Genomic DNA, 12,469 nt, shown 5'->3' on the forward strand with positions numbered 1-12,469 from the left:
AAAAAAATAATAATAATAAAAACAAATAAATAAAAGTGAATAGAAAATTAAAATGTTGCATTTCAGAATAACCTTGCAGAGTTTATGCATCAGTGTTTTATAAAATGAAAATTTAAAATGTGTATTTACTAAAACAAACTTTTTGAACAGTCTTCAATTTTAGACTTAAAGGCATGAATATTTTAGTGTTTTTCTTATTTTTTAAAAATTGGCATTTTATAAATAGACATACTTATGGGGTACAATTTTGATGTTTTGATACGTATCTATGATACAAAATGATCCAATCAGGGTAGTTAGTGTCTCCATTACTTCATGCATTTATCACTTCTTTGTGGTGAGAACATTCAAAAGCCTCTCAACTAGCTATTTTGTAATATACACTATTTTACTGTCAAACAACATCACCCTATTACTTATTCCTCCTATCTAACTTTGCACCTGTTGACCAACCTCTCTTCATCCTCTGCTTTCCGGCCAGTTTTATTCTCTTTATGATATCAACTTTTTTTTTTTTTTTTAGATACCACGTATGAATAAGATCATGGGGTGTTTGTTTTTTTGTGTCTGGTTTATATAACTTAACATGATATCCTCCAGTTTCACCCATGTTGTCACAAATTATAGGATTTCATTCTTTTTAATGACCAAATACCATCCCATTGTTTAGATATAGCATATTTTCTTTATCCATTTATTGATTGTTGAATGCTTAACTTGATTCCACATCTTGGCTAGTGACTAACGCTGCAATAAACATGGGAGTGCAGGTATCTCTTCAGTATACTAATTTCGTTTTGTTTGGATATATACCTAGTCTTGAGATTGCTGGATCATATGGTATTTCTATTTTTAATTTTTGAAAAATTTTAATTGACATGTAATAATTGTACATAGTTATGAATTTCAGTGACATTTCAATACATGTATACATTGTTTAATGACCAAATCAAGGTAGTTAGCATATCCATCATCTTGAACATTTATCATTTGTTTGGATTGTGAACATTCAGAATTCTCTCTTCTAGCTTTTAAAATATATACACTAAATTATTATTAGTCATAGTCACCCTAGAGTGCCACAGGACACTAAAATGAACACTAGAACTTAATTCTCTTATCTAGCAGTAGTTTTGCATCAGTTAACAAACCACTCCCTATTTTCCTCTCCCCACTATCCTTCACAGCCTCTAATAACCTCTATTCTACTCTCTATTTCTATAATCTCAATTAAGTCTCACATAATAGTGAGAACATGCAGTATTTATCTTTCCGTGCCTGACTTATTTCACTTAACATAATGTCCTCCAGTCTTATCCATGTTGCAGGAAGGATTGTCCTCCAGTCTCATCTGTGTTGTTATTGATAGGATTTTATTCTTTTTTACGGTTGGATAGTATATAAAAATATTATATACATTTACATATATAATTTGTATTACATAATATATGATATATTTAAATATATTTATAAATATATATTTGTATAATATTTTAATAATACATAATAATATATTCTCAGCTAAACATATTACATATATATTTTATATATATAATATTTTCTTTAACCATTCATCTGTTGATTGATATTTAGGTTGACTCTGTATCTAGGCTATTGTGAATAGTGCTACAGTGAACATGAAGGTGCAGGTATCACTTTGGTATACTGATTTCCTTTCTTGTTGGTAGATATCCAGTAGTGGGATTACTAGGTGATATAGTAGTTCTATTTTAAGTTTTTTTGAGAAACTTCCATACTGTTTTCTATAATGGCTATATTAATTTACATTCTTATTAATAGTGTATAAGAGTGCCCTTTTCTCTACATCCTCACCAGAATTTGTTATTTTTTGCCTTTTTGATGATAGTCATTCTAACTGGGGTAAGATGATATCTCATTGTCATTTTCATTTGCATTTCCCTGATAAATAGTGGTACCGGGCATTTTTAATATACCTGTTGGCCATTTGTCTGTATTTTTTGAGAAATGTCAATTAAAATCTTTTGCCCGTGTTTTTGCTGTTGAATTTTAAATTTCTTATATATACCCTAGATATTAATTCCTTGTCAAATGTATAATGTATAGTTTGCAAATATTTTCACCTATTCTATAGATTGTCATTTCACTGTTAATAGTTTCCTTTGCTGTACAAAAACTTTTATTTTGATGTGATCTCATTTGACTATTTTTGCTTTTGTCACCTGTGCTTTTGAGGTCTTTCTTAAAGAAATTGTTGCTCAGCCCAGTGTAATGAAGCATCTTCCCTGTGTTTTCTTCTAGTAGTTTTATTATTTTGGTTTTACATCTAAATCTTTAATCCATCTTGAGTTGAGTTTTGTATATGGTGAGAAGTAGTGGGGTAGTTTCAGTCTTCTGCTTGTGGATATCCAATTTTCCCAGCACCACTTATTGAAGAGACTATCTTTTTCCCATTGTGTGTTCTTGATATTTTTGTTGAAAATCAGTTGGCTGCAGGTGCATGAGTTCATTTCTGGGCTCTCTATTCTCTTCATTGGTTTATCTGTTTGTTTTTATGACAGTACCATGCTGTTTGGTTACTATAGCTTTGTAGTATATTTTGAAATCAGGTAGTGCGATGCCTCCAGCTTTGTTGGTTTTGCTCAGATATCTTTGGCTATTTGGGGTTTTTGTGGTTTTATACGAAAGTTGCTTTTTCCATTCCTGGGAAGAATGTCATTTGGTATATTGATAGGGATTGCATTAAATATGCAGATTGCTTTGGGAAGTGTGGGCATTTTAACAACATTAATTCTTCTAACTCACGAACACAAGATATCTTTTCATTTATTTGTGTACTCTTTATCAATATTTTATAGTTTTCAATGTATAGATCTTTTACCTACTTGGTTAAGTTTATTACTAGGTATCTTATGGTTTTTGTAGTTACTGTAAATGAAATTATTTTATTGATTTCTTTTTCAGATAGTTCACTATTAGCATATAGAAATGTCACTAATTTTTAGATGTTTATTTTGTATTCTGAAACTTTACTGAATATATTTATTAGTTCTACCATTGTTTTGGTGCAGTCTTCAAGGTTTTCTATATATGAGATGATATAATCTACAAACAGGAACAATTTGACTTCCTCTTTTCCAGTTTAGATCTCTTTAATTTTTTTCTCTTGCCTAATTGCTCTGACTAGGACTTCTAGAACTATATCAAATAGAAGTGGTGAAAGTTGGCATACTTGTTCCTGATCTTCGAAGAGAAGCTTTCAGCTTTTCTTTATTCAGTATGATTTAGTTGTGGGTCTTTATTGTGTTGATGTATGTACCTTTTATACCTAATTTGTGGATAGTTTTGATCATGAAAGAATGTTGAATTTTGTCACATGCTTTTTCTCTATCTATTGAAATGATATATGGTTTTTGTCTTTGTTTCTATTAATGTGGTGTACCACATTTACTGATTTGCATATTTTAAGCCATCCTTGCATCCATGGGATGAATCTGACTTGGTCATAGTAAATGATCTTTTTAATGTGCTCCTGGATTCAGTTTGCTAGTATCTTGTTGAGAATTTTTACATCTATGTTCATTAGGAATATTGGCCTGTAGTTTTCTTTTTGTTGTTGTTGTTGTTGAGTCCTTATCTAGTTTTGAAATCAACATAAAGCTGGCCTGATAAAATGAGTTTGGAAGTATTCTTTCCTCTTCAATTTTCTGGAATAGTTTGAGAAGCACTGGTAGTAGTTCTTTTTTAGAACTAATTAAGCAGTGAAGTTATCAGACCCTTGGCTTTTCTTTGAATCAAGACTTTTTATTATTTTTATTTTTTAGCTGCACCAAAGGCATATCCTAGCTTTATTAAAGGGCCTGCGCCACTGAGTCAACATAAAAACACAAAAAGTCTCATCAGTTTAATAACAATGAAGAACCCCAAAAATGGAAAATGAAGGGGGTAAGGGAAGAGATCTGATTATGGCACTGAGCCTGGCCACAGGGTCCCCTGGTATTGCTGTTGCTACAGGGTCGGGGGGACAGTGATTGTCCTGAGCCCACATTCACCTGGGTCGAGGACCCTCACTTCTTCTGGGGTGTGCTCAGCTTCTGCATGCCCCTGATCTTGTCCAGCAGGCCAGAGTTGAAGGCCTCGGTGAGTTTGTAACAGTCAACCAGCAGCTCCTTGACCCTGGCAGCCTGGACATCATCACTCTCCATGTCCAGGAGTTTATCCATGTCAATCTCCAGTTCTGGTATCGCCTCTTCCTGGCAGTTGGGGAGTCGTTTAGTTGCTCCAGGATCCACTTCTCCAGGTTGAAGCCCTTCGTAGCTCCTTGTGGTCATACTTGATGGTGACCTTCCCTTGGTGCCTCACTGGGCCTTCATTGTCTGTGCTGCCCGGGCCCTCTCCTGTGGTTCTGTGGGGTGGGCTCTTAAAGTAAACACATGGTCCTGAGTCACCACGCCCCTTCCCTGGGGCCAGGGCCGCTGTCTGCCATGGTGGCCACGAGGGCCATGTACATGCATCATGTCCCTCCCTGCACCTGGACGCTCGCTGCTTGGCTCATGGTGGCTGGCTCAGGTTAGTCTGCTGGCTCTGCTCTGTGAGGCTCCACGGAGATTATGGTGGGGGCACCTGGGGACAGCTGCAGCATGCGGAGCCCCCAGGTCTGACCTGGCTGCGCCCCTGACTTTTTATTACAGAATCAATTTTCTCACTCTTTGGTCTGTTCAGATTTTCTATTTTTTTCATAATTTAATCTGGGTAGGTTGCACTCCAGGAACTTATCCGTTTCTTCTATGTTATCAAATTTGTTGGAGTATAGTTATTCAAAATAATTTCTTCTGTGTCTTTGTATTTCTGTGGTATCAATTGTAATGTTTAATTTTTCATCTTTTATTATTTTTGAGTCTTCTTTTTTTCTCAATATAGTTAAAGTTTCTCAGTTTTGTTTTTTTTAACAAACATTTCTTTTTGTTGATCTTTTTAAAAATTAAACTTTTAAGTTCAGGAGTACAAGTGTGGGTTTGTTACATAGATAAACGTGTTGTGGGGACTTGTACAGATTATTTTTCACCTAGGTATTAAGCCTAGTACTCAATAGTTATTTTTCTGGATCCTCTGCCTCTTCCCACCCTCCACCCTTCCATACAACCCAGTGTGTGTTGTTCCCCTTTATATGTCCATGTGTTCTCATCATTTAGCTCCCACTTATAAGTGAGAATGCGCAGTATTTTGTTTCCTGTTCCTGTGTTAATTTACTAAGGATAATGGCCTCCAGCTATATCTAGTTCCTGTAAAGGACATGATCTCTTTTTTTTATGGCTGCATAGTATTTCATGCTGTGTATGTACCACATTTTTTAAAAATTGAGAAGGAGTCTTGCTTTATTGCCCAGGCTGGAGTGCAGTGGCGCAATCTCAACTCACCGCAACCTCTGTCTCCCAGGTTCAAGCAATTCTCCTGTCTCAGCCTCCTCAGTAGCTGGGATCACAGGCACGTGCCACCACGCCTGGCTAGTTTTTGCATTTTTAGTAGAGACAGGATTTTGCCATGTTGGCCAGGCTGGTCTTGAACTCCTGACCTCAGGTGATCTGCCTGCCTCAGGCTCCCCAAATGCTGGGATTATAGGCCTGAGCCACCACCTGGCCTGTACCACATTTTCTTTATCCAGTCTACCATTGATGGGTATTATGTTGATGGCATATCTTTGTTACTGTGAATAGTGCTGCAATGAACATATGTGTGCATGTGTCTTTATGATAGAATGATTTCTATTTCTTTGGGTATATTCTCAGTAAGGGTATTGTTGAAAGTGGGCTGTTGAAGTCCCCTACTATAATTGCATTTCAATTTATCCTTTTAGGTCTAATAACATTTGCTATGTGGGTGTTCCAGTTTGGGTGCATATAAATTTACAATTGTTATATCATCTTGTTGAACTGATCCCCTTATCATTATAGAATAATCTTTGCCTATTTTTACTATATGTGGCTGAAATTCTATTTTATTATATATAAATATGACTATTCCTCCTTACTTTTAATTTGTGTTTGTATGGGATCTTTTCCCATCCCTTTATTTTTAGTCTGTTTGTCTTTACTGCTAAGGTGAGTCTCTTGTAGGCAGAATATAGTTGGATCTAGTTTTTTTATTCATGCAGCGACTCTATATTTTTTAATCAAAGAGTTTAAACCATTTACATTAAAGATTATTGTTAGATAAGAACTTACTCCTGCCATTTTGTTAATTATTTTATTGTTGTTTAATAGATTATTTGCTCCCACTTTTTCTTTTGTTGTATACCTTTGTGGTTTGGTGTGAAGCTTTTATCCTTACTCTTTATTAGTTGTGTATTTGCTATAATTGGTTTCTTTGTGGTTATCATTGGGCTAGCATAAAGAGTCTTGCCAAAATAGACTATTTTAAACTGATAGCAACTTAACTATGGTCACATAAAAATACTCTGGACATTTTCCTCCTTTCAATTTAAATTTTTATTGCCTAATTTTTCTTCTCTATTACATGTTCCTTAGCCACTAATTGTAATTGTTGTTGTTGTTGACCACTTTTACTTTAAACCTTTATGTCAGAGAATTGAGAGATTTATATAGCACCATTATATCACTGTGGTATTTTGAGTCTGATTTATGAATTGATTGCTACTGGTGACTTTTATACCTTCACGTGTTTTCATGGTAGTAATTATTGTCCTTTTATTTTCAGTTGTAGAACTTCCTTAAGCATTTCTTGTAGGGTTAGTCTAATGGTGATGAATTCTCTCAGGCCTTGTTTTTCTGTAAAGGTCTTTATTTCTCTTTTATTTCTGAAGGATAGCTGTGTTGGATATAGTATTCCTGACTGAAAGAATTTATTTGTTAGACTCTCTTTTAATATATCATTCACTCTCTTGGCCTGCAAGTTTTCTGCTAAGAAATCTGCTAATAGTCTCATGGAGATCCCCTTCTATATCACTTGATGCTTTTCTCTTGCAGCTTTTCGAATTATCTCTCTGTCTTTGACTTTTGACAGTTTGATTATAATATGCCTCAGAGAGGATTTTTTGGAAGTTGAATCTAATTGAGGAGCTTTGAGCTTCTAGAATCTGGATGTTCATATATCTCCCAATATGTGGGAAATTTTCAGCTATTATTTCATTAAATAGGTTTTCTATGACTTTATTGATTTATTCTCCCTCTAAAACTACTATAATGAGAAAATTTGTATAATTAAGGGCATCCCATAAGCCCCATAGGCTTTTTTTATCGTCTTCTATTCTTATTTTATGTTTTCCAGTCTGAGTTATTTCCAATGATCTGTTTAAGTTTGGAAATTCTTTATTCTGTTTCATCGATTGCTGAAGCTCTCAATTGCAGTTTTTATTTCATTAACTGAATTTTTTCAGCTCTGATGTTTCTGGTTTTTTTTTTTCATGTAATATCTATCTCTGTTGAAATTCTCATTCAGATAATGAATTGCTTTTCTGATTGCATTGAAATGTTTGTTTATATTCTCTTGTATCTCACTGAGTTTCATTAAGATCATTAATTTGAAAATTTTCAGACATTTTGTTAATATCCTTTTTTTTTTGGAGTTTGTTACTAGAGATTTACTGTGTTTTGTGGGGGAGGTGTCATGCTTCCTCGGTTCTTCATACTTCTTATGTCCCTTCATTGATCTGTGCATCTCGTGGAATAGTTTCTTTTTCAAAGTTGTGAATTAATTGTCATAGGGATAGACTTCTTCCTGTAGATACTTTCTAGAGTTTTAGTGAGGTATGGTGCATTGACTTTCGTTTTGGGTGAGTCAGTAACATGATCTCCATGCAGTTTCTTCAGCTGTAATCACTGTCAGTAATTTCAGTGATTGCCTTAGTGGTCTAGGCTGCATGAGTTTATGATGGTGTTGGTATAGTTTTGCTGTAGGTGGGAGTGCTGAGCTGGTTGTTGGGTTGGGTGTGTGTAGGCACAACAGGCCAAGAGGCTGTGTCAGGCTTTCTAGGGAGGTGGAGGCCATTGCTGGGATAGTTGAAACTGAACTGAGCCATGTGTAGATATGGCAAGGCCGGGAAGTCCTACAGCAGTATGTCTGGGGGTGGGCCACCCTCAGGCCAGCTATTGTTCCAGGCATGGGTTTGTGTGAGTACATCAAGATGGGAAGTCCTGTGGCTATCTGCCTGTAGAGGCAGCATTGCTGCTGGACCAACTTTTGGGTTAAGTGAAGGTTCATGCTGGTGTAGTGGAACCTGGAAGTCTTGCAGCAGTCTGTGTGCAAGGATGACTCTTCTACCATAACAGCTGTCAGGCCAAGAATGGATTCAGTGTGAGTGTAGTGGAGCTGGGAGGACCTGCAACAGCCTGTAGGGAAGCAGAGCTGCTCCAGAACTGGCAGTCAGGTTAGGTGTGAGTACACATGAACTTGCCGTCCAGGCAGGTGTACACAGTGAGTGCATGTGGGCAGGGCATTGAGGTAGCTGCATGGTAGTATTCCCACTGTACAGGTATACCTGTTCCCTTAGGGGTGATGTCCTGCATGGACTTGAGCACCAGAGTCTTGGTTGTTCATATGGTCTAGAATCCAGGCAGCCAGGGTTGTGGTGCTATAGGCACCCATGTGAATGTGACAGAAAGATCGTGGAGCCTCAGGGATGGTGAGAGTTAGTTACTACAAACTGCCAGGACAGGACACACTCTAGCCACTCTAGCAGTGGGCTTGGTTTAAAGATGGTACCCATCCTTAACAGCCTGGAGTTTTAGTGAGGTATGGTGCGTTGTATGGGGTTCAGTGTAGGCTCCTACTCTGCAGCAGTGTACTTGTGTGAAATTTTGGACACTCTTCAAATTGGATTTAGGGTCTATGAGGACTGGGGGATTCTTCTGAGCAAGGATTGCTGGCATTTGTGGCAGCAGTAGGGATGACTGGGGGTATCCAACTTACATTTTCCCTGTAAGAAGTTACCCTGACTAGAAGCCAGTCCTGGTGAAGGAGACAGTGTGGGAGAGGCAGAATGCCTCACTTCTTTCCCTATGGTTCTACCCTGGGCTTCTGGGCTTCACAGGGATTTTGCTATTTCCCTGGTGCTTTTCAGCATACTTCCTAAGTCTCTCTAGTCAAAACATTTTTATTCATTTGTTGTTTTGGTCTGTTTTTCTTGGTGGGAGGTGTCAGGTAACTCTAGTCTGTTGATCTCACTCTTCCCATTTCATTTTTGATTTACATAGAGTTGTTACAATGTCCTAACTGCTGTTTACCCCTTTCCTATTCTCTTCAGTGTTAAAGATTTATCCTTTACTATCATTTTATTGGGGTCTCTAGTGGGAGAAAAGAATTATGTTCAGCCATCTCAAACCAGAACTTCTTTTTCACTTTTTCCAATTTTAAATTAAAAGGAATTATCTGCTCTTGGGTTTCCATACAGATTATGAAACATTTACTTGTTAAATATGCTAATTATTTTGGGGGGAAATAGTGAACTATAGTTCCATGTCATATGCCTCTGCCATAGAATTAGGTGATCTCCATCGCCAAGTCTAAAACTTATATGTCTTTACATATTGGTAATTGGCAAATATATAAATATATCACTAAACTTTTCTTTATCTATTTCCTCGTGACTGTAATTTAATTTATTAAAATATTGCAACACAAAAATCTCCACAAAAACATGCAAAATGACAAATGCGTAATATCTTAATGCTATGTGAGATCCAGATATATCTAAGACACAAAGAGCTAATTAGAGGTAATGAACATTTATTTCCAGTTAAAGGGCTAATATTGGACGAAACTTAGAAGGTTCAATTCAGATAAGCATTCAAGTGCTTGGCTGCTGATCCCAAACTTTATCTGAACCCTCTGAACCTCTCAAGTCTTGAAAACTGGGCTGGACATCTTATGAGAACAACTTCATCTGGGGTATTTGGGTATGTTTGCTTCCAGCTGGAACCCAAAACTGCAGAGAGAGGCACAAATGAAGAAAAATTGAGCGAAACTCTGAAGTTCTTCTAACCTCAGAAAGAGGCTTTGCTTAAATTTGGAGGAAAGGTTAGAGATTAAGAGCAGCTTCTATTTTAGCTGGCTGCATTCATGCATCTTTAAAAATTATATATTAATCTTCCAAATGAGAGGTCATTAATATTACTTTTCAGTTGGGCAATATAGTGAAACATTCTTTAAAACAATGAATTTCTGCTTGTTTTACATGTCTCAAGTAAGAATTTGACAGTAGATAACTGCTTCAGAACGGCAGCATGCATATGACTGATCATTATCACATGCCTAGGTGTGGTTTTAGGCCCCAAGCCAAATGGAGCCTTAAGTCGAGTTATAGGAACATCATTAAGATATAGTCCATTGTAAGCATGGAGAGTAAACAGGAGTAAACTACTTTCTATTGTATTTTCTTTATCAATTCTGTGAGGAGAACACATATTCAAAATATTTTATTTATTTTTTCTTTTATTTTCAGTTTTATTTCACTTTAAATATGCCAATTATACTTGAGGAATCATGGTCATAAAAATATGTACATATAGAAAACTGATATTTGTTAATTGCCTGCTGTGTACTCACTATATGTACATAATCTCACAGCAACTCTAAGAGGTAAATATTATTATACAAATTTCACAAGGACTGAGGTTCAGAGAAGGTTATTTATTTGCTTAAGCTTGCACAGTTAGTGTGATGACTAATTTTATGTGTCAACTTAGCTGAGCCATGGAGCACAGATACTTGGTCAAGCATTATTCTGAATATTTTTGCGAACTTTACTTGTAAATCAATAGATGTTGAGTAAAACAGATTGCTCTCTATATTGTGAGTGGGTCTCCACCAATCAGTTGGAAGTCCTGAAGAGAACAAAAACCTAACCATCCCTAAGCAGGAGGGAATTCTCCCAACAGACTGCATTTGGACTTTCTCTGCGACACTGGATCTTCCTGGTTCTACAGCAGAAACAACAGTTTAAGCCTTTGGTCTTAAACTGCAGCTCTTTCCTGTATCTCTAGCCTTCCTGCCTCCTTGGTGATTTTGGACTCACCAAGCCCCCATAGTCATATAATCCCATTCTTTTAAATAAATCTCTTTCTATATATATGTACATATATCCTATTGGCTCGTGTTCCTCTGAAGAACATAGATGAATACAGCTAGTAAATGGGAAAGTTAAGGTTCAGGTCTAGTTCTGTTGATTTCAGAGTACTACGCCAAATTTCATTTTATATAAACACTTATTTCGTACTGGCTTACTGAGTTAGTAACTCAATTTGTTGCTACATATTCACATTTATGTTCATATACACAAATGCACACCTGTATACATGTTAATACATAGTATTGAGTGTGGCCTTGTTTACACATGAATGAGACACAATTTCAGCTGTTCCTATGAAACTCTAAAGAGAATGATGAATTTTAACCTCAACATGTAATCTTGTGAAGACAGGCTCACTTCACCATATTTATTATTGTATAATAGTAATATTTCCCTCCTATAGTATTATTATTGCTGTATATATCCCTATAATCTGCTGAAATTCTAATAACTGATGACATTTTTATAAATTTCCCCAAAATTTTGGTTTTACTGAAGATACTTTTCTAATTTTTGCTGTTAAAATAATCATAATTCTATCTAATTATTCAGTTTTCATTTACTCATGACTAGCAAACTGAAACATCTAAAACAAAATAACTACAGAAAACTATAAATGAAACAATACTAGCATTGTGTTTAAATTCTTCATGTTAACTTTTACATATTAATTTATAGTTTTTTAAAGTTTATAGCTTTTATCTTTTAAATGTATAATGTTGCCTGGTATATTTAATCTTATATTTCTTTCTAACAGCAGCTACTTGCTCATTTGGACAAAAAATGGACCAGGCTTCTAATGATTAATTAACACATGTACAATGATTCCTACTGAGAGTCAGGAAACTTGATCTTAGCATCAATAATATTCATCTCTGTATGCTAGTTGTGAAAAAAGAATTATATTCTGAGGACATTATATTTATCATTCTTCTTCAAGCCATATAAGCAAGATATAACTTTGTAAATATTAAGGTCAAAAGAAACATATGTCTCTAATTTATTGGAGTTGTCTCTAAAGGTGATCTCTCATCCATGTTCCTATAAACCCTTGGGTAGGGGAGGAACAGTCTATGAAATTCAGGATTATGAGCCATCTTTTTAAACTAAATTCTTTATTGATGAAACAGCTCACAATCAAAATTTTACCCTTGAAAATGATTGTAAATTATTTAGTTACATTCCTTTATTTTGTGGATGGAGAAACTGTGGCCCAGGTAAGTTAAATGACCAACCCTGATGACTCAGCTGGACTAAAACAAGTTTGCCTGATTTCTAGTCATGTTACATCTTCCCTTGAACATGTGACTTTCCTTATGAAAATAGTCCCAGGAAATTCCAAAATACATTCCTATATTACTTGGGCCACTTAGAATATGAAGCGTGAACTTTTAATATATGACTAAA

At 35.7% G+C, this 12,469-nt stretch overlaps 1 pseudogene; it reads right to left on the minus strand.

Moving 5' to 3' along the window:
* Positions 1–4,036: 4,036 nt before the first annotated feature.
* On the minus strand, positions 4,037–8,259 carry LOC117097351 (annotated as a pseudogene).
* Positions 8,260–12,469: the final 4,210 nt, after the last annotated feature.

This window comes from Trachypithecus francoisi, unplaced genomic scaffold (genome assembly GCF_009764315.1).
Source record: "Trachypithecus francoisi isolate TF-2019V2 unplaced genomic scaffold, Tfra_2.0 Lachesis_group15, whole genome shotgun sequence".
Classification (NCBI taxonomy): Eukaryota; Metazoa; Chordata; class Mammalia; order Primates; family Cercopithecidae; genus Trachypithecus; species Trachypithecus francoisi.